This window comes from Hippoglossus stenolepis, chromosome 2 (assembly GCF_022539355.2).
Source record: "Hippoglossus stenolepis isolate QCI-W04-F060 chromosome 2, HSTE1.2, whole genome shotgun sequence".
NCBI lineage: Eukaryota > Metazoa > Chordata > Actinopteri > Pleuronectiformes > Pleuronectidae > Hippoglossus > Hippoglossus stenolepis.
In genome coordinates, this window is record NC_061484.1 from 27,387,682 (window position 1) to 27,410,246 (window position 22,565).

Consider the following 22,565-nt stretch of genomic DNA (forward strand, 5'->3'; position numbering starts at 1 on the left):
TGACAAACATCGTTTCTCAAGGGTGGAATCTAGCTGCTACATCTCTCTCTCTCTCTCTCTCTCTCTCTCTCTCTCTCTCTCTCTCTCTCTCTCTCTCTCTCTCTCTCTCTCTCTCTCTCTCTCCCTGTCTCTCTCTCTCCCTCCCTCTCTCTCTCTCTCTCTCTCTCTCAAACCAGCAGTCAAGCACTCGGCACACATGAAAAATTTCTCTGGAGGAGTTTTCTAGTTCATCCAACTGTTTATTTCTTTCCTCCCATCTAGAAGAAACAAGTCCTTCACACAACAACGTGAGTGCGGTGAGAGACCAGAAGACAGAGCGCAGGTAAATGAATAGTTTCATTTAAAAGCACTTGATCTCCACTCTTCAAGGCTGCCTCATTAACCGGTGGCGTTCTGCATCATTGTGATTTGATGAGAAGGGTCAGACCATGAATGTCTTGGGAGGTCATATTCCTTTACTCTAACGAAAAGCTTAAACTCCATAAGGGAGAAACTGACTGGATCTCTTATGCCTCTGTGCCGGCGACAGCCAATGGCCGGAGGCGTTATGTTTACAGGTTGTTGTCTGTCCGATGGCGACTGTGGAGGTCAGAGGTCAAGGTGACTGTGACCTCCCTAAACCATTTTTAGCCTCATGAACAGATTGAGAGAATCATTTCAAATTTGGCACAAATGCTCACTGACACTCATGAATGACCTGATTGTGGTCAAGGTCAAACTGGCCACACCAACATGTTTTGGGCCTTTTGAACATGATATCTCAAATCTGCCTTTAAGGAATTCCTTGAAACTTTGACTTAAAGATGAACATATTGGACATATTGGATTTTGTCACGATGGTCTCATATGAGGCAAGAAATAAATGTATGAATATTGAAACTGCACTGGTTGGAGGAGGCGCACAACCGAAGGGCAGTAATTCTAGTTAGGGAGTAAAATGTAGAGTAAATGTCATGGTGGTGACACCGGGTTCATCTGTTAAGAAGATGAGCTGGTGACCAGCAGGGAAAAACAGAAAGCTCCAAGGTCACTGCTGCCATCACAGTTTGATTCAGCAGAGTAGGATCAGGCCCACAACAAAGAGAAACTCTCAGTACCCAACAAGTTAAAGAGTAAGACACAGATTCCAGCCTGATCCCAGCTAGTATTTTACTGTACCACCAGATTTCAGCTGCGGCACACACACCACCAGCAGAGCCGCACGATGACGTCCACTACGCCAGCGTCTGCTTCACCCAGAACCGGGCAGATGCCATCTACTGCAACATAGGTCGAGTTCAACCCCAGAGAGAAACTGAGGAAGACGAGGAGGAGGCTGAATACAGCGCTGTTCGATTTGACAGTGCAACAGGGTGAGCAGCTCCACACGTGAACATTTTCATCACTACACTTATTGAGGTTAAAAACTGTGGGTGTGAGTGGTTTATTCTGCCCTTCACAGAACAAGACGTGAAGAAGAGGGGGACGATTCATCTGCAGTGTACAGCACAGTCACCAAACACTGAAGAAACACAACATGAATCTATTGTTTATATGTGGATTTTACAGCCTCACGGAGCCAGAAGAAATAAAACATATTGACATGTGCAGTGTTTGTAAAGTTTTGTTTTCTTTCTTGATGGGTTGGTTAACCCAGATTACAAATCCTCTCACTTTTCACTTTGGAAGCCACGAAAGGTAAAAGTATGAAAGTTGTTCTTCTTCTCCCACAATTGAAAATATTTCCCAGGCTCAACCAGGTGTAGAGTTAGCCTCAGTTTAGGCTAACGCTAACCGTAAGGTATGTTACTGGCAAAATGTTACAAATAACAATAATATTAACTTCTAAATATTATAAATTGTAATTAGTTGTAACTAATATTAGAACAGCTAAAAGATTTTATATCAATCAATGGAAGTGACCAATAAATAAATCTAATGAAGAATTGTGACATAATAATATTTAAAGGACTACTGAGGTCGTCATCTGAGAATCATGAAGCACTTTGTTTTAACTCAAATTTACAACGTCTAATCTTCACTAAACTTCACGTTTGATACTGAATATAAAGATGGACAACATGACAGCTACCCCCAAAGTGAAGCCAAATGATATCTGTCACCCCCTGGTGGCTGGCTGCAGTATTTGTCATAAACCCATCCTCTTCCATGTCAGTGGATGGGACATGGACCAAGCTAAAAATGTCTGTCTACAAATCAAATACCTTTTTCTCAAAGATGGTGCCTGTCAATCTTGGTAGTTCTTCTCACACTGGTGCATCTTCAAGTGTTAATTTTTTTAAATCATTCATATTCAGTCACAGTCATTGTGCCCCCTACTGGTCACTGGAAGTAACCCTTGTGTTAATTACCCTTCGGTTTACAAGGAATGTTCATGTCGTGTTCTACTCTTGATATACAGCAGCATAGTGCGTGCAGGGTGTGTTCTCCGGTGCCACATAGTGGACACAGGAAGCATGTACACAGCTGCACACTCCACGCCGAATTAGCATCTTTCTCAATCGTGCAGTGTCGGACGGTTGAGAAAAGTAAACCGCTGCGTCCACTGGCTGGATCGGGGGCAGGCCTGTTCAACGCTGCTTACAGCTTTAGTTGAGGATGATTCAGGTTTGGTGGGAACAGCCACTAAAGTCGTTTCTAACACTCTGTTAAATGAGGAAATTCACAGTTTGTACAAAACACAAGTTACTTCTTTGTTTTAGGTTTAATCTTTCACAATCGGGCTCAGCAAGCATGTAAGTGGAAAGAGGAAGGAAGGTGGGATGTGTTAACAGTTTAAATTTATCTTTCTCTTACAGAATCTGTCTTTATTCTCAGACTCTTCTGTGTTGTAGGTAGACGTGTCTGTGATGTGACTGAGTTTCATCTTGTGCACATTATTTATCTGTGGACGTTTTTATTGTTTGAAGTCACAGACGAGAGCAGCAGCTACTATGAGTGTAACTGCAGCAGCGAGTGGATTTGTTGTCCTTCTTCTCACTGTGACAGGTACTGTACGTCTACATTCATGTTTCACTCTATTTTACACTCGGACTTCTGATTCACCTGAAGTGAGTTTGAGAAAGAAAGTAAAAATATAAATGAACCATTCATTCATTTTCAGATCACCACCTGTAAAGTGATGCAGAAAGAAAATATATGAAGGAATTATCATCAGTATTATTTTGTATCTTTGTTTAGAAGTTTCTATCGTCTAGAGCTCAAAATATTACAGAGGCTGAAACATGTTATTATAATAATAATTATTATTATTATCATCATGACTGAGTTCCTCTCCTCTCGATGCAGGAATTGTCATCAGTGTGTGGAGTCATCAGTTGAAATGCTATGGAATGCTGCTCATGGAAATGTGTTTCTTTTCTACAGAAAGTAAAAAGTAAACTAAGTGTTCTCTGGTGTCGTTATGAATCTGATTCTCTGTGTTACAGTGGTACAGTGTGAGAATGGCTGGGATGTGAGTTACACTTCTACTGAGATCTGTGCCGTCAGAGGATCAACAGTGGACATTACCTGTACCTACACATACCCATCCACATTTAATAACCATGATACTACAGTTCAGGAAACTTTCTGGTTCATTCAAGAGAGTAATGGGATTCACGTTGATCTAAGGACTGATCCGGAGTATTCAGGTCGTGTGGAGTATCTCTGTGGAAACAACAAGTGCACTCTGAGAATCTCTAACCTGAGAGAGAGCGACTCAGCTGTGTACAAGTTCAGGTTCACAACAAACCAACCTACTGGGAGTTTAACTGGTTCAGCTGGAGTCACTCTGTCTGTCACAGGTAACATTTACATCTGAACATTCATTCATTTATTTCCTACATCTTGTTTGGTTCACTTGAGTGTGTCTGTGCACTTTTATATGCATGTGTGTGTTGTCAGTTTGGACTAAAATGAATTCCTTATTCTCACACACAGATTTGCATGTGCAGGTGAGCAGATCAGTGAAGTATGACTCTTATAACTACATGCATGCAGAGCTCAGGTGTCAGAGCAGTTGTCGTCTTCCTGATCATCTGAACTACGTCTGGTACAAGAATCAACAGAAGAAGGAAGGAGCATCTTATTCAGATTATTTTCGTCGTGCAGACAGAGTTTCCTGTGCTGTTAAAGGACACGAGGATTTCCACTCTCCGTCAATGTGTGAGTTTAATCTACAGTATTTCACCAACACAGCACCATCTGCTGGAGTATTTGAGATAATGCATTGTACCTTAACTTCATGTGTCTTTAAATACTTTTTTCTGCATGGGCACATTGAACTCTTGGGATACTACTGTCAGTACTGACAAACTAGTGTAGTACTAGTACTAGTACTCTGCTTGTGTAAATAAAGATGGAAGACATTACTGCTCCCCAGAAGTGAAGCCAAAGCATTGTGATCACCCCCTGGTGGCTGGCTGCAGTATAGAACATACATCCTGTCTCCTCCATGTTAGTGGGAAGAACATGGACCAATCTAAAAAGTCAAATACATTTTTCTCAAAGATGGTTTCTGTCATTTTAGGTCGTTCTTATCACACTCTATTGTTCATGTTTCTCATAAGATTGGTTTTAATTAGTTACTTGATGAAATGAAAAGTAGTTTAAACTTCATGATTGACAGCTGAAGCTGACTCAGGATTGGTTGAGCTCATGTATGGGCGGGACCTTGATACTGTGGCTCCATCTCCGGATCACTACTGTGCAGACTGTGGTTCCAAATGTGAAAGATGGCAGCGTTGGTATCCAGGATATTTTGGCTTCATTTCTGGAGAGTGGGAGGAAGTGGAGACGTGTCGTCCATCTTTGGTCGACTCTGCATAAAAGACACAGATCATTTCCTCCATATTGGCCAGTTTGCTCCATTATAAGAGCAACTTCTACAAGGTCCCTCATGTTCCTCACCCCAACAGTGTGTTTCTCCCTAACTCTGAAGTCTAAAGGGCACTTCCCTGTGTTTTCTGTGAACTGAAAGTTTCCTCATCTTGGCATCGTCATCATCTTAAAATGAAAACCTGCTGACTGGTGATTCACCAGAGAAAATACATGGAGTTAGTTTTATAAATGTATAAGTTTATCTTCTGATTCTCTGATGTGCTCTGTGTTACAGTGGTATGGAGTCAGAATGGCTGGGGTGTGAGTTACACTTCTACTGAGATCTGTGCCTTCAGAGGATCAACAGTGGACATTACCTGTACCTACACATACCCATCTTGGTTGAATTACCTTGATACTACAGTTCAGGAAACCTTCTGGTTCATTCAAGAGAGTAATGGGATTAACGTTGATCTAAGGACTGATCCGGAGTATTCAGGTCGTGTGGAGTATCTCTGTGAAAACAACAAGTGCACTCTGAGAATCTCTAACCTGACAGAGAGCGACTCAGCTGTGTACAAGTTCAGGTTCACAACAAACCAACCTACTGGGAGTTTAACTGGTTCAGCTGGAGTCACTCTGTCTGTCACAGGTAACATTTACATTAGAGTCAGTTTGAAATGTTAGTGTGTATGTTGAAATAAAATAACATGTTTGTTCACAGACCCTCAGCTCCAGGTACATGTGAGGAGATCAACAGCCAATCCATATTCTACCTGGACAGAGCTGACCTGTCACAGCAGGTGTCAGCTCCCTGATCATCTTTCCTACGTTTGGTACAATAACAATGAACTTGTTGGACGAAAAAAATACTTTCACCTCCAACACTTTAATGCTGAAGACAGCTGTCACTGTGCTATAGAAGGACATCGTTTCCCTTCTCCTACATTGTGTGAGTTTAAGCCTCCTCATGAAGCTACAATAATGTGGAAATAATTTAAATTAAACTTTTCACAAATAATACAGACAGTTTTTTGATTGTATTCTCATCCTGTGTGTTAATATAAACTATCCTTCAGATGCTCCAAAGCCTCCCTCTGTGTCAGTGAGTCCCTCTGGTGAGATCATGGAGGGCAGCTCGGTGACTCTGACCTGCAGCAGTGATGCTAACCCAGCAGCTAATTACACCTGGTACAAGGAGGACGAGGACTCACCAAAAGCATCAGGACAAATCTTCACCATCACTAATATCACAGCTGAACATGGTGGAAATTATCAGTGTGAGGCCCAGAACACACAAGGACGTAGTAAGGCCACCTTACATCTGACTGTTGGAGCAGGTGATTTTAGCACTCTGTCTTTTACAGCCTACCCCCTCCTCCTTTTCATTGCACCAGAACCTTAAAGGGGACATAGCATGCCCATTTTACCACAAGTTGATATGGTTCCTTGGGGTCTTAATGAAATGTCTGTAACATACTTTGGTCAAAATACCACAAGGATCATATAAAACAGCACCCTTTTACCCTGTATAAAACAGCCCTCCACAGAGCGACCTGTTTTGAGTGCCTGTTCCTTTAAATGCTAATGAGCCAGCTCCCCCTCCCCCTCTCCCCCATGATTTTAAACGATATAAATTACATATTTTATATGATATAAATTATCAAATATGCATCCCATACTTTGTATTCCCTTGTTGTCCTGGAGTTTTAATTTTCCCAATCACATAATTAAATGTCCCCCTCTGCTCATCCACTACAAGCACACAAGCAGACAGACAGAGAGAGAAAGAGAGGGGTGGGGGGCTATGAAGACCATCATTTACCCCGAACCCCGACATTCAACGGGTACAACAACAAGCGGAGAAAGCAGAATCGCGGGCTGACCTTATATATACAGTCTATGGGGCTGACCAGCGCGGAGAAATGCTCGTCCCGTGAACAGCCAGGCGGCTGCGTGCTGGAGAAGCGGCGCTGCGCTGCCTCGCAGCGGCGCTTCGCGTCGGTGTACCCAGCGTAACTACTGTAACCCGGCGGAACTACTGTAACCCGGCGTAACTACTGTAACCGCGGAACTACTGTACCCGGCGTAACTACTGCGCGAACTTGTAACCCGCGTAACTACTGTAACCCGCGTACAGTAGAGCTGAACACTGCGGAAGTCTTCCACACAGCTGGCAGTGTGGAAGACCGCTGCGGGCAGCGCAGCGCCGTTCTCCAGCGCGCAGCCGCCTGGCTGTTCACGGGACGAGCATTTCTCCGGCGTCAGCCCCATAGACTGTATATATAAGGTCAGCCCGCGATTCTGCTTTCTCCGCTTGTTGTTGTACCCGTTGAATGTCGGGGTTCGGGGTTACAGTAGCGCTGAACACTGCGGAAGTCCTCCACACTGCTGGCTCTGTGGCGCTGACACAAATTCCAGCTCACGCACGGAGAGCGGCGGTCGCTACCGAGCAGCTGCTGCAGCCTCTCAGTCCCAACGATCCAGACAAATGCCACATGTGAGTGAATCGCGGGCTGACCAGCGGAGAAATGCTCGTCCCGTGTGAACAGCCCGGCTGCGTGTTTGGGAAGGCGCTGCGCAGCCTCGCTGCCTCCGTGTAAACCCGGAAGTAGCGAGTGTGGGGGACGGGGGTGGGGTGGGCCAAGACCATGTAGGAGACTTCCAGTTCCTTGTTACGAAACAATACCCAGGAAGCGCAATAAGTCGCTCAAGCATTACGTTTCTGACTTAGAGGAACTATAACAAAGCGCGAGTGTTTTTCCCCAGGATTTTGGGTTGGTAGACATGCCAGATACCCACATTAACCTGTAGAAGCACTAACAAAGTGGAATTTGCATGCTATGTCCCCTTTAAACCATCAATACTCAGGATTTCCAGATGTGTCACAGCTGTATATCAAGCCCATCATATTGCACATGAACAATACTGACTGACCAACAGCATCACCTGGCAAACTGAGTCATCAGTCTAACCACACTGCTAATGTCTCCTGTCTGTTGTCTAGGGAAGTCAGTGATAATCATGAATATCATCAGGCTGACTCTGGTGGTCGTGCTGGTTCCAGTGCTTGTCTGGACTCTGTGGACGAGGTAAAACAATACAAATCCATCAGTTCACCCTCTGCTCTTTTACTGTCTTCTTCAAATGTCTTCAAACACTAGTTTCAGTGTTATGAAGTTCATTTTGTCAAATGTTTTGTTTGTTGTTGTTTTCGATCCAGGATGAAGAAAACTCTGAGCTTGAAGTCAGAAGCGAATGAAGCTGTGGAGATGATAGAGGTGAGAGACAGTGAGGCCAAAAGAATGACTCCATATCACTGTTTTCATCTCACTATGTTAGAGAAAGAGATAAAACATTTCTTGGATTAGCTACTTTGTCTGAATCTGCCCCAAAATCTAAAAGGTTCTTTCCATTGACCGTATATTAAAATGGACGTAGACTCTGGGTCTAGAAAGTGAAGTGAATGATCCACTTAGAGTCAAATAGAACATAAAGCACCGCAGGCATTGGGGCATGGATACTGTGTGATTGACAGCTAGTACTGGGTGCAGGTCGCAGGTTCAGGTGGGCGGGCAGTGTCCTTGGGCCCTGAGTCAGGCTCCACCCCCTCCTCCAAATATGGTTACTTCTGGTTTCAAAAACCAAGATGGCGCTGGACAACATGTCAAAAATGGAGGCTTCAAAATGGCAGCTCACAAACCAATGGGTGCTCACGGTGCGTTGACACTTCTTTCTTGGCCCATGTCCCATCCTTCCACCAAGTTTTGTGGAAATCAGTTTAGCAGTTTTTGTGTAATCCTGCTGATGAACAAACAAACGAATGGACAGGGGGCGCAACAACGTTCAAACTATTTTGAATGAACTGTGATTATATGCAGGTTTCATGAATAAAGTCCAGTGAGGCTTAATATTTTCTCATCTCTCCCCCATCAGTCACACAACTGTCCTGAGTATGAGAACGTCGCTGCTGCAGCACAGACAGAAGACACAGAGGAGCAGGAAGACCTGGTGTGAAGCCTCAGGTCAGAGCCACTGTGACAAACATAACCAAGATGGACGACTTCAGAGTACATCCGTGCAAGCGAGTTTTACAGAAACCATAGTGTGTAGTTATTAAATACAGGAAATCTGTACAAGCAACAAAATATCTGAGTGCAAGCGCAGAGTTTGAGCACAAGCAGAGCAAATCTAAGCACCAGCAGGAGCTGTGTGAGTGCAAGCGCAGGGTTTTGAGTAAAAGACCACAAAATCTGAACTTGCAAGTCCAGCTCTCAAACTAAAAGACCACGCTTTGTAATAAAGAGGAAAACACCCACACATTTCCTTTCTACTCATGGTTTCCTGTTTTCTTTTCTCCTCAGGTGCACTGTGATTGGTTGATGAAAGTATGTGAGAGGAAACAGGAAGTATCTATCTTTCCATCCCCGGTTGCAGCAGCAGCAGTTTGTACAGCATGACCTTTAGAGCAAGAGTATTGTTGTGTTGTTTCTTTTCTTTTTCTTTTCTGATGGGTCCAGTCGTCCAGTTTTCGCAGCTTTATTTCTGTGAGCTTTAGTTCTGATGTTGGTTTAGGTTGAAGGAAGATTCTCAGATCCTACGACCCTTTGTGGGTTGGTGTGTTGGGTTTTCCTTCTTTTGTCCATTTTGCCGGCCTGTTGTTGAAGTTGTTGTCTTTTCTGCAATAAATAGTTTTTTTTTTTGCTGTTACCCTCTGAACTATGTTGGACGTCTTGGTGATGAGCCTTTGAGGCTGTGGTAACACCACGTGACTCATCTCGTGTCTTATACATGATATTAATGTGGTTATTACATGGATAATGAATTATTATGTATCGTGATTTTATGATTCTTTCTTAAATAAATGTTTTTGGTCTTTTGTTTTCACTCCTTATCTATTTGTTTGTTTGTTTTTCAGCAGAATTACACCAGAAAACTAAAAACTGATTTTTCCTCAAACTCATCAAATTTGGGCAGGAATCCTGATAAAGGGGCGGAGCCAGGAGTATGTTTGTATCACTTTCGTTATTATTGTGAGACTGATGAAAACAGTCAGGATTATTTAGAGGACTGGTTTCTATGAGTGATTGAACTCTGGTGCAGCTCGATTGAATTGAGGGAGATTGAATGAATGGAGGCTGGCATGTGCACACATAGACACCAAAGGGGGCTTGAGCCACTGCCCTTTTTCTTCCTCGAGAGAAAGTGCCCTTTTTTAAATAAATGAATATTATATTCCTGTTTGCGCACAGCTTCCCTGTCAAACTAATGTTGTGCAATAATGCATTAAACGTGATCCTATAAAATGGTGTGCCTTTCGGCATTCAATAAATTTGGTTATCAAAATAAAATATTAAATATTAATATTTTATTATTAATATTAAATAATAACTTTAATTGATTAAAGTTACCTCGGGGCACCACCCTTCAAAGGAAGGGAAAAGATAGCAACCAAAATTACCATATAGATAGTTAGCTAAGTTGAAGGATATAGAGTTCTTGACAGTGTAGAGGTTGGCATAATTCACTTATGCAACATTAATAAAAAAACATTTGTGAAAGGAAAACATTTATTATGAATATAATAAAGTATAAAAACACAAATTACTAACGGTGTACTTACTAAACAAAGATAGGTATGTGAGTATGCATATGTGTGTGTCTGTGTGAGTCATCGTGCTTTCAAAATGGCGGCTGGCCAAAATGATAACACCCTCCCCCCACCTATTGGAATGTTTACGACCTGTAGAGATAATTAGGTGAAGAGTTATGCGTGTGTCTGTGTGTGTGCCAAATTAGAGAAAGAGTGTAATGCACAGAAAGTCTGTGAAGAGCATAACTAACATTAACTTTCACATAATTTGTAACCACAATATCACAACACCACAAATCAAACTTATAAACATCACACAGAATCAAACAGTCTTGCTTAGCCTAGTATAATTATTAAGCCCAGTTGTGTTACCCGTCTGTGGAAAGGGGAAAAAGAGTTGCTATGCAGTTCACAGTTTTGTGAAGTCGTCTTGCTGGTTTGTGGCTCCTGCCTTTGTGGTTCTGTTGAGCTGGGCAGCTCAGTTGCTGGCTGAAGTTTTCCTGCAGGACATCGAGTCGCTGCTAGGAGGTTGGTAGAGCTTGGAGTGCGAGGAGGTTTCCTTGGTGAGATGAGCTGGAAGCTGCACCTTTGTGCTCCTCTCGAAGAGTTGGATGGAAAGAGAAGATGTGAGCTGGAGAAGCCAGGCTTCTTCCCCCTGCGATGCAGGGAAAGAAGCTGGACAGCCTTCTCTCCTTGGAAGGATTGTAGAAAGAGAGGCAGAAGAGGGGGAGACCTGGCCTTATATTGGCCCGGTGACCTTACAGGTCATGGGGTCCAGAATGACCAATGGGAGTTGAAACCTGTGTCCCTGGGGGGGGGTTTCACACCTCTGTGTGACGTTGCCGCACCCTGGGAGGCCTTGCTCTGGTTTTCTCCAGGACAAAGAACATGTGCTCAAGGCTTTTGGCTGAACATGGTGGCCGAACTTTGGTTTCCCAAAAACCATGTCCCAACACAAATATATTGAAATATAATAAAACATCTAAATATCAGGTGGGAGATTAGACTAGTCTCTGTACCCTCCCTCCCTCCACGTCTCCTGCACAGAGCTGAGCACTGGAGCTGTGGACATTTCTCCATTCTTAGAAGCATCGCGACTCGGACTCTGAATAATTCTAACAGCGCTGCTCCAGGACAGACACTCGTTAAAGATCCGGTCTGTGTCAGAGTCTCTGTCGGAGTCTGCTTCCTCCTCACTCCTCCTCTGACCTGCGCTCACTTTACACTTTAACATTAAACACCAGCACTGATCACAAGTTATCAGGACACCTACAGGACTGACGTTTACTTTGTGTTGGTTTGATTCGCTTTAGAGTTCATGAGACACATGTTTAAACCTGCAACACAACACGAGACGTGACGTGACACAGTCAGGACATCAGGGTTAAAGTGAGAGAACCATCCGGAGTCATGATCCGACATCATCAATTAATAACTAAATACATGTAATACGGTCAAGGCAATAATCAGAGTTTGTCATTTTAAGCTTTAGGTGCAGGACACAAGTCTAAACTGAATGAATGTCCAATCAGTGTGGAGAGCACTGACCACTGTCATAGACTGACTGTTATACCTTATTTTGTAAGTTACAGCACAACTGTAAGAACAGTAACAGTCTATAATACTTTTTAAAGCACTTTCTAAATAAAAACTGATTTCACATTTGTCTGACTGATTTTATTAACTGATGAAAAAGCAGCCATGGGACATTGTGGATGTGGAACACTTTGACTTTTAGTTCTCACAATACACCCAGACCACAAAGTTGATCCAACTTGAAAAAGGTAAGTAAATAAATTTACTTCATATTTACTTATTTATTTGATTTAAAAACTGTATTTTGTAAATTTTGTCAGATTGTTCCAACTTAAAAACAGCAGGTGAAGTTAACTCTCAAAGTAAAACCAGCTAGTCTGATTTAACTGAATAGTTGTGTTTACTCTGGCTACAACCATATAACTGTGTTTTTAAACAAAAACGATCTCTCTCCACGTTCTGCTTGTGCTTTAATGTAGAATCAGACTAATCAGAACAATCAGTTCCAGAGTTGAAGTGGAGTTCATGTGAATTTCAAAGTCAGGAACTAATTCTTCTTATTATTCCGACTCCACGTTAACGCACAACCAGAGCACAGTGGGAGGCTCCGCCCATCTATCCCAACAGTCGATGGTTCCTGTGTCGCTCTACTGCTCACGTGCACCCGTGCATGAGCTCATGAAGTCCAGTCTACACAAGTGAACAGTTTTACACGTGTATCAGACAAAACAAGTTTGACTCACTAGTTGAATCCTCGTGAGAAATGAGTAAAGAACACTAAAGTAATGTAAGTTTGCATAATTATGACCTTTTACAATGTATTGTTATGACCCAGTCTTCATATGGACTGGAGGTGTAAATAAACAGGAACTGACTTCTAACATGAGGTTAAAAGAAATAATAATTCAACATGTTTTTTAAGTCCAGTCTCAAGAAAGTACAGAAAGTGTTAGATTCACTGTCAGGCTGCAGAACTACTCTTACTGTTATTTGCATGAAATATATTTTAATAAGTTCACGCATCATTTCCAAAATAAAAGAACATTTCTTCATTTTAACGAGGGGATTTACTGGTGTTTGTCCGTTCGTGCATGTTAATGATGTAAAGAGGAAGGAAGCCAAGGTCTTAACTGATCTATGATTTCTATCTGTCATCGTGACTGGCTGACAAACATCGTTTCTCAAGGGTGGAATCTAGCTGCTGATGTGGCTCCACCACATCTCTCTCTCTCTCTCTCTCTCAGTCATGGCGGAGTGAGTGTGGAGCTGAGAGCTGTGTGTGAGTGTGGAAGTTATAGTGAGTTTAATACAAACTTTACTGAGCTTTATCATTTAAGATTATGTTTATTTGTTTGTCTTTAGTTGTCTAGTTGTTGTTTTTCTGTTAAGATTAGTTTGCTGAGTGAGTGTGTGAGTGTGTGTGTGCTTGTGTGCTAACAGGCAGCATGCCTGTGGCTGTGGCAGCGGCAGCCGATTTTGAAAGGCTGACTCGCTGGCATGCCATCCAGGTGATCCCCTCAGTGGCATGTAGTGTGGCAGAGGCCGCTGGCTGTGGGGGAGGTGGTGGGGTGTGACTCGGTCAAGTCGGCCTCCTGAATGAACGGAGCTATCGTGATGTTCTTGGACAACACGGCGAAGGTGAGCGAGGTGGTGGAGAAAGGAGTGGTGATCCACGACACCTTTAACCCTGTTCTCCCACTCGTAAATCCAGCCACGAGGGTGATGATCTCCAATGCACCCCCTTTTATTAAGAACGAGGCTCTGGTGAAGGAACTGTCCCGATACGGTCAGATCGTGTCCCAGATAAAGATGGTGTCTCTTGGGAGTAAATCCCCCAAACTGAAACATGTGTTAGTCACCGAAGGCAGGTGTTCATGGTCCTCAAAGACAACACCAGGGAAGGGTTCTGCCCGGGGAAGGGTGGAGCGCAGTGGCCGGCTGCGGCTGCGGCAGCGGCAGCTGCCACAGCTCCCGCTGCCACTGGCGGGGAGCTGCCGCGAGCGGCCCAGCCCGAGGCTGCTGCTGGCGGGGCTCCGCCTACAGAGCCTCCCGCTCCTCTGGTCGAGGGGGGGGCTCCGGAGACTGAGGAGGTTCAGGTAGCCTCCGAAGCTCCGGAGAGTCCGCTCCCAGAGGTGGGAGTCCAGGGGGGAGACCCCCAGTAAACAATGTATCTAAACAGGCATCGAAACAATCTTTCACTGTTTTTATGAGTGTCACCGTCCCTCTGATTTGTTTCTGTTTTTACAAGTTGTTTTTACCAGTTTTAAAGAGGTTTTTAACGAGCACGTTTTTATTTATGGTTTTAAATACACAAACAAAACAAAAAAGCCAGCTTTTAAACTTTGTTTTAGGGCAGGCTAAGATGGCCGTGTACATAACCAGGAAGAGGAAGGTAGAGCAGAACGTCCACATTGAGTCGGTCCCTGTCTGTGTCAACATGATTAGATCCAGACTGTTGGTTGATTTTAGTTTTTATAAAGCAGCAGGTGACTTGGACTCTTTTAATGATCTGTGGTGTTTTGAAGATGTTTTATGTTCTGTGACAAGTCGAGAACTCGTTTGTGCTGATTATCTTGTGTGATTCTTTTATTTTTTTATTTAAAGCTAAATGTGTAATTTAAAATAATTTATTAGGTGTTTCAATGTGAATCTCTCTCTCTCTCTCTCTGTCCGATGGCGACTGTGGAGGTCAAAGGTCAAGGTGACTGTGACCTCCCTAAACCATTTTTAGCCTCATGAACAGATTGAGAGAATCATTTCAAATTTGGCACAAGTGTTCACTTACACTCATGAATGACCTGATTGGTCAAAGGTCAAGGCCACAGTGGCCACACCAACATGTTTTGGGCCTTTTGAACATGATATCTCAAATCTGCCTTTAAGGAATTTCTTGAAACTTTGACTTAAAGATGAACAGATTGGATTTTGTCACGATGGTCTCATATGAGGCAAGAAATAAATGTATGAATATTGAAACTGCACTGGTTGGAGGAGGCACACAACCGAAGGGCAGTAATTCTAGTTAGAGAGTAAAATGTAAAGTAAATGTTTCATGGTGGTGACACCGGGTTCATCTGTTAAGAAGATGAGCTGGTCACCAGCAGGGAAAAACAGAAAGCTCCAAGATCACTGCTGCCATCACAGTTTGATTCAGCAGAGTAGGATTAGGCCCACAACAAAGAGAAACTCTCAGTACCCAACAAGTTAATCAATCAATCAATCAAATTTTATTTGTATAGCCCATATTCACAAATCACAATTTGTCTCATAGGGCTTTAACATGGTGTGACATCCTCTGCCCTTAACCCTCAACAAGAGTAAGGAAAAACTACCTAAAAACCCTTTTAACAGGGAAAAAAGAACGTAGAAACCTCAGAGAGAGCCACATGTGAGGGATCCCTCTCCCAGGACGGACAGAAGTGCAATGGATGTCAAGTGTAAAGGAGAACATCAAGATAAAGGTTTTAGCAGCATTGATTAGGGTAAACATTTTGAAGTATAACTGAAGGTCAGTGATTTGGTGGATTAATGTCATTAATGGTCAAGTGTCTGAGGAGAAATACTATGTATCGAGCAGTCCTGCTGCAATCATAGTCCATGGTCAGCAGCCAGCAAGATCATGATCCACCATCAAGATCGGATGCCACTATAGTCCACAGTCATTGTCCACTGCCGCCATTAGGATCCATCATCAGCTGCCACCTCGGTCGTGGTCCACTACCAGTATCTGATGCCAACACGATAAAGGATCTGCCTTTGTTATCACGATCAGCCAGCACGATGCAGAATCCGCCATACTGGATCCACCATTACGACCTCTGATACGTGATCCACAGATCCTAATCCATGATGTGGCCACAGCCGTGCCCTGGGTCTGCGGACAATAAGGCAAAGGGACTCCGGGAAGAAGTCAAGTCAGTAACATGTATTGATGGGATATGAATTACTTTGATGTGATAATGATTGAGAAGAGGAAGGAGAAGCTGGAAAGAGAAGCTCCGTGTGTCATGTGTCCCCGGCCTTCTAAACCTATAGCAGCCTAACTAAGAGCAGGTCTAGGACAAGCCTGGACCAGCTCTAACTATAAGCTTTATCAAAAAGGAAGGTTTTAAGCCTACTCTTAAACGTACAGATGGTGTCTGCCTCCCGAACTGAAAGTGGGAGATGATTCCACAGGAGAGGAGCTTGATAGCTGAAAGCTCTGGCTCCTACTCTACTTTTAGAGACTTTAGGGACGACAAGTAAGCCTGAATTCTGGGAGCGCAGTGCTCTAGTGGGTTGGTAAGGTACTAACAGCTCTTTAAGATATAATGGTGCCATATTGTTAAGGGCCTTGAAGGTGAGGAGGAGAATTTTAAATTCTATTCTAGATTTAACCGGAAGCCAGTGTAGCGAAGCTAATACTGGAGAAATGTGCTCTCTTTTCTTGGTTCTTGTCAGGACACGTGCTGCGGCATTTTGGACAAGCTGCAGAGTCTTTAACGACTTACTGCTGGAGCCTGATAATAAGGAATTACAATAATCCAGTCTGGATGTAACAAAGGCGTGGATTAGTTTTCATCCTTTTGAGAAAGGACATGTCTGATTTTGGAGATATTACGCAAGTGAAAAAAGGCTGTCCTAGAAATTTGTTTTAAGTGAGAATTAAAGGATAAATCAGGATCGAAGATCACTCCCAAGTTCCTGACTGTTTCATTGGAAGCAAGGGCAATGTCGTCTAGCGCAGCTATATCGTTAGATAATGTATCTCTAAGGTGTTTAGGGCCAAGTATTAGAACCTCTGTTTTATCTGAGTTTAATAAGAGAAAATTGCGGGTCATCCAGGTTTTTATGTCCTTGAGACATGCTTGGAGTTTAGTTATTTGATTACTTTGTTCAGGTTTTATTGACAAGTATAACTGGGTGTCATCCGCATAGCAGTGGAAATTTACCGAGTGTGTCCTGATAATGTTTCCAAGTGGAAGCATATATAATGAGAATAAAATTGGGCCGAGCACAGAGCCTTGTGGAACACCATGGTTAACTTTGGTGCGCACAGATGACTCATCATTAATTTGCACGAATTGGGAGCGGTCTGAAAAATAGGATTTAAACCATTTTAGGGCGGTTCCTTTAATGCTAATTAACTGTTCTAGTCTCTGTAATAAAATATTATGGTCAATTGTGTCAAATGCTGCACTAAGATCTAACAGAACGAGGACAGACACAAACCCCTGATCTGAAGCTATTAGAAGATCATTAGTGACTTTTGCCAAGGCTGTCTCTGTGCTGTGATTGGCTCTAAACCCTGACTGAAAGTCTTCATATATATTATTTTCCTGGAGAAACTCACACAGCTGATTGGCTACAACTTTTTCTAGGATTTTAGACAGGAAGGGAGATTAGATATCGGACGATAATTGGCTAAAACCTCTGGGTCTAAGGTGGGTTTTTTGAGGAGGGGTTTGATTACAGCTATTTTAAAAGACTGTGGTACATATCCTGATGATAATGACAGATGTATTGTGTTCAGTAATGAACTGTCAATTAGGGGCAGAATTTCTTTAAGTAATTTTGTAGGAATGGGGTCTGAGATACAAGTTGTTGGTTTAGAAGATGAGATTATTTTGGTCAGCTGATCGAGGCTGATCAGAGAGAAGCTGTCTAAATAATTGGTAAGATTCTTGGCCGTTTCTGAGTTTTCTATTCTTGATGGGGTATTAGTGCCAATTGAGGGCAGGAGATGGTTGATTTGATTTCTAATGGTTAGAATTTTATCATTAAAGAAATTCATAAAGATATTGCTATTTAGGGATCGAGGAATACTGGGTTCGGTGGAGGTGTGACTCTCAGTCAGCCTGGCTACAGTGCTGAAGAGAAACCTGGGGTTGTTTTTATTCTCTTCTATTAGTTTTGAATAGTAGGCAGCTCTTGCTTTGTGGAGGGCCTTCTTATATGCTTTAACACTATTCTTCCAGTCTAGGAGATTTTCAACACGGTTGCTGGAGCGCCACTTCCTTTCTAGTTTTCTTGATACTTGTTTTAACTCATGTGTCTTGGAATTATACCACGGAGCTAATTTACTATGTTTTATATGTTTCTTTTTTAGAGGCGCTATTGAGTCTAATGTTAATCGTAATGAGTTTACAGAGCTATCGACGAGATGGTCAATCTCAGTGGAGCTAGGGTTTTTAATGAATTTGTTGTTTATATCGACGGATAGTACGGGTTTAAATGTAATCGGAATTATTTCCTTAAATTTAGCTACAGCACTATCAGGTAAACATCTTGAAAATGAGTTCATTATTAGTGGCATATATTCTGATAGTGAAAAATCGAAGGTTATTAAATTATGGTCTGATAGAATTGGATTGCGCGGAAGTACTGTTAGATTTTCAATTTTGACACCGTATGATAATATAAGGTCAAGTGTGTGGTTACAACAATGAGTAGGTTGGTGTACACACTGACTGAAACCAATTGAGTCTAATTGCGAAATAAATGCTACGCTAAGGCTATCTTTATTATTGTCAACATGAATATTAAAGTCACCAACAATAATAATTTTATCGGTCTTTAGGACTAGGTTTGATAAAAACTCAGGAATTCTGTTAAAAATTCAGTATAAGCCCCAGGGGCAGCACGGTAAACTACAGCAAATATGATTGGCTGTTGGTGTTTCTTGGATTAGCGTGGAAGACTAAGAACAAGACATTCAAATGAGTTGTAGCTTAGTTTAGGTTTAGGATTAATTAATAGACTGGAGTTAAAAATAGCAGCAACTCCACCTCCTCGACCAAATTCTCTGGGAACGTGTGTATTTACATGACTTGGGGGAGTAGATTCATTTAGACTGACATATTCATCAGGATGCAGCCACGTCTCAGTGAGGGACAATAAATCTATTTTATGATCTGAGACTAGTTCATTAACTAAAATAGCCTTTGATGACAATGATCTTATGTTTAACAGACCACATTTAAAAGTCTTTATTTCCTGAGTTGTTGCAGAGGTTGTGTTAATTTGTATTAGATTTTTGTGTGGAATTCTCCCTCTGTTATTGTTTGGTTTAAATAATGTAACGGGACGGTGGACAGACACAATCTCTATGGGTTTGTGGTTGTGTGACTGTCCAGAGGAGGCGCAGAGACGTGTTTAGCACTGCAGCTCTGCGTCCTGGTCCCAACTCTGGGTTGTCATTTAATAGACTGGGTAATATTCCTAGATAAGAGAGATGCTCCATCCCAAGTGGGATGAACGCCGTCTCTCCTAACAAGACCAGGTTTCCTCCAAAAAGTTTGCCAATTATCTACAAAGCCCACACCATTTACAGGACACCACCTCGACAGCCAGCGGTTAAAAGACAACATGCGGCTAAACATGTCATCACCTGTTGTGTTAGGGAGAGGGCCAGAGAAAATTACTGTGTCCGACATCGTTTTTGCGAAAGCACACACCGACTCCACATTAACTTTAGTGACCTCCGACATACGAAGCCGGGAGTCGTTGCTGCCGACGTGAATTACGATCTTACTGTATTTACGTTTAGTTTTAGCCAGCAGCTTCAGTTTGGATTCGATGTCGCCGGCTCTGGCCCCTGGAATACAATTGACTATGGTCGCTGGTGTCGCTAACCTCACGTTTCTCAGAACCGAGTCACCAATGACCAGAGTTTGCTTCTCAATGGGTGCGTCGCTGAGTGGAGAAAATCTATTTGAAATGTGAGCTGGTGGGTCTTTAATCGTGGGCTTTTTAAGGGTAGCACTATGCCCCCTCCGGACAGTCACCCAGCCGCCCTGGGCTCCCGGCTGCACGGGACAAGTCGAGGGACTGCTAGCGGAAGCTAAGCTAGGTGGCTCCGCGGCGGCTAGCGGGGGCTGGCTAACTACAGCTAACGGAGGTTCTAAGCAGCGGAGCCGAGCTTCTAAGTCGCTAAGCCTTAGAGAGTAAGACACAGATTCCAGCCTGATCCCAGCTAGTATTTTACTGTATGACCAGATTTCAGCTGCGGCACACACACAACCAGCAGAGCCGCACAATGACGTCCACTACGCCAGCGTCTGCTTCACCCAGAACCGGGCAGATGCCATCTACTCCAACATAGGTCGAGTTCAACCCCAGAGAGAAACTGAGGAAGACAAGTAGGAGGAGGCTGAATACAGCGCTGTTCGATTTGACAGTGCAACAGGGTGAGCAGCTCCACACGTGAACATTTTCATCACGACACTTATTGAGGTTAAAAACTGTGGGTGTGAGTGGTTTATTCTGCCCTTCACAGAACAAGACGTGAAGAAGAGGGGGACGATTCATCTGCAGTGTACAGCACAGTCACCAAACACTGAAGAAACACAACATGAATCAGAGAACCAGAAGAAATAAAACATATAGACATGTGCAGTGTTTGCAAAGGTTTGTTTTCTTTCTTGATGGGTTGGTTAACCCAGATTACAAATTCTCTCACTTCTCACTTTGGAAGCCACGAAAGGTAAAAGTAAGAAAGTTGTTCTTCTTCTTCTCCCATAATTGAAAATATTTCCCAGGCTCAACCAGGTGTAGAGTTAGCCTCAGGTTAGGCTAACGCTAACCGTAATGTATGTTACTGGCAAAATGTTACAAATGACAATAATATTAACTTCTAAATATTATAAATTGTAATTAGTTGTAACTAATATCAGAACAGCTAAAAGATTTTATATCAATCAATGGAAGTGACCAATAAATAAATCTAATGAAGAATCGTTCCATAATAATATTTAAAGGACTATTGAGGTCGTCATCTGAGAATCATGAAGCACTTGACATAAAAACTAGGTCAACAAGTTTATTGCTAATAATGTTTCTGGACGATTAAAGTACAGTCAGTACATTTTGAAGATTTAACAGAAGATTGTTGCAGAAGTGACACCCGCTCATCCAGGAACACAAAAAAGCTTCATGTTATATGTTCACGTTTCCATGGTGACATGTCAAACTTTGATGTTTCACCATGAAACAGGAATTTGTTTTAACTCAAATTTACAACGTCTAATCTTCACTAAACTTCACGTTTGATACTGAATATAAAGATGGACAACATGACAGCTAACCCCAAAGTGAAGCCAAATGATATCTGTCACCCCCTGGTGGCTGGCTGCAGTATTTGTCATAAACCCGTCCTCTTCCATGTCAGTGGATGGGACATGGACCAAACTAAAAAATGTCTGTCTACAAATCAAATACCTTTTTCTCAAAGATGGTGCCTGTCATTCTTGGTAGTTCTTCTCACACTGGTGCATCTTCAAGTGTTAATTTTTTTTAAATCATTCATATTCAGTCACAGTCATTGTGCCCCCTACTGGTCACTGGAAGTAACTCTTGTGTTAATTACCCTTCGGTTGACAAGGAATGTTCATGTCGTGTTCTACTCTTGATATACAGCAGCATAGTGCGTGCAGGGTGTTAATTTAACATCATCGGGCTCAGCAAGAATGTAAGTGTAAAGAGGAAGGAAGTTAGCTATATTTAACAGTTTTAATTTATCTTTATCTTACAGAATCTGTCTTTATTCTCAGCCTCTTCTGTGTTGTAGGTAGACGTGTCTGTGATGTGACTGAGTTTCATCTTGTGCACATTATTTATCTGTGGACGTTTTTATTGTTTGAAGTCACAGACGAGAGCAGCAGCTACTATGAGTGTAACTGCAGCAGCGAGTGGATTTGTTGTCCTTCTTCTCACTGTGACAGGTACTGTACGTCTACATTCATGTTTCACTCTATTTTACACTCGGACTTCTGATTCACCTGAAGTGAGTTTGAGAAAGAAAGTAAAAATATAAATGAACCATTCATTCATTTTCAGATCACCACCTGTAAAGTGATGCAGAAAGAAAATATATGAAGGAATTATCATCAGTATTATTGTTTTCATCTTTGTTTAGAAGTTTCTATCGTCTAGAGCTCAAAATATTAAAGAGTCTGCAACTTATTATTATTATTATTATTATTATTATTATTATTATCATCATCATGACTGAGTTCCTCTCCTCTCGATGCAGGAATTGTCATCAGTGTGTGGAGTCATCAGTTGAAATGCTATGGAATGCTGCTCATGGAAATGTGTTTCTTTTCTACAGAAAGTAAAAAGTAAACTAAGTGTTCTCTGGTGTCGTTATGAATCTGATTCTCTGTGTTACAGTGGTACAGTGTGAGAATGGCTGGGATGTGAGTTACACTTCTACTGAGATCTGTGCCGTCAGAGGATCAACAGTGGACATTACCTGTACCTACACATACCCATCCACAGTTAATAACCATGATACTACAGTTCAGGAAACTTTCTGGTTCATTCAAGAGAGTAATGGGATTCACGTTGATCTAAGGACTGATCCGGAGTATTCAGGTCGTGTGGAGTATCTCTGTGGAAACAACAAGTGCACTCTGAGAATCTCTAACCTGAGAGAGAGCGACTCAGCTGTGTACAAGTTCAGGTTCACAACAAACCAACCTACTGGGAGTTTAACTGGTTCAGCTGGAGTCACTCTGTCTGTCACAGGTAACATTTACATCTGAACATTCATTCATTTATTTCCTACATCTTGTTTGGTTCACTTGAGTGTGTCTGTGCACTTTTATATGCATGTGTGTGTTGTCAGTTTGGACTAAAATGAATTCCTTATTCT

General features: G+C 42.4%; 2 long non-coding RNA genes across 2 annotated transcripts; both read left to right on the forward strand.

Moving 5' to 3' along the window:
* The first annotated feature begins 179 nt into the window (after positions 1 to 179).
* Positions 180 to 20,199, forward strand: LOC124852639. The gene is made up of 3 exons (XR_007033049.1): positions 180 to 322; positions 19,907 to 20,097; positions 20,187 to 20,199. It is a non-coding gene; the product is annotated as an uncharacterized LOC124852639 (long non-coding RNA).
* On the forward strand, positions 1,302 to 1,589 carry LOC124852634. The gene is made up of 2 exons (XR_007033039.1): positions 1,302 to 1,352; positions 1,442 to 1,589. It is a non-coding gene; the product is annotated as an uncharacterized LOC124852634 (long non-coding RNA).
* Positions 20,200 to 22,565: the final 2,366 nt, after the last annotated feature.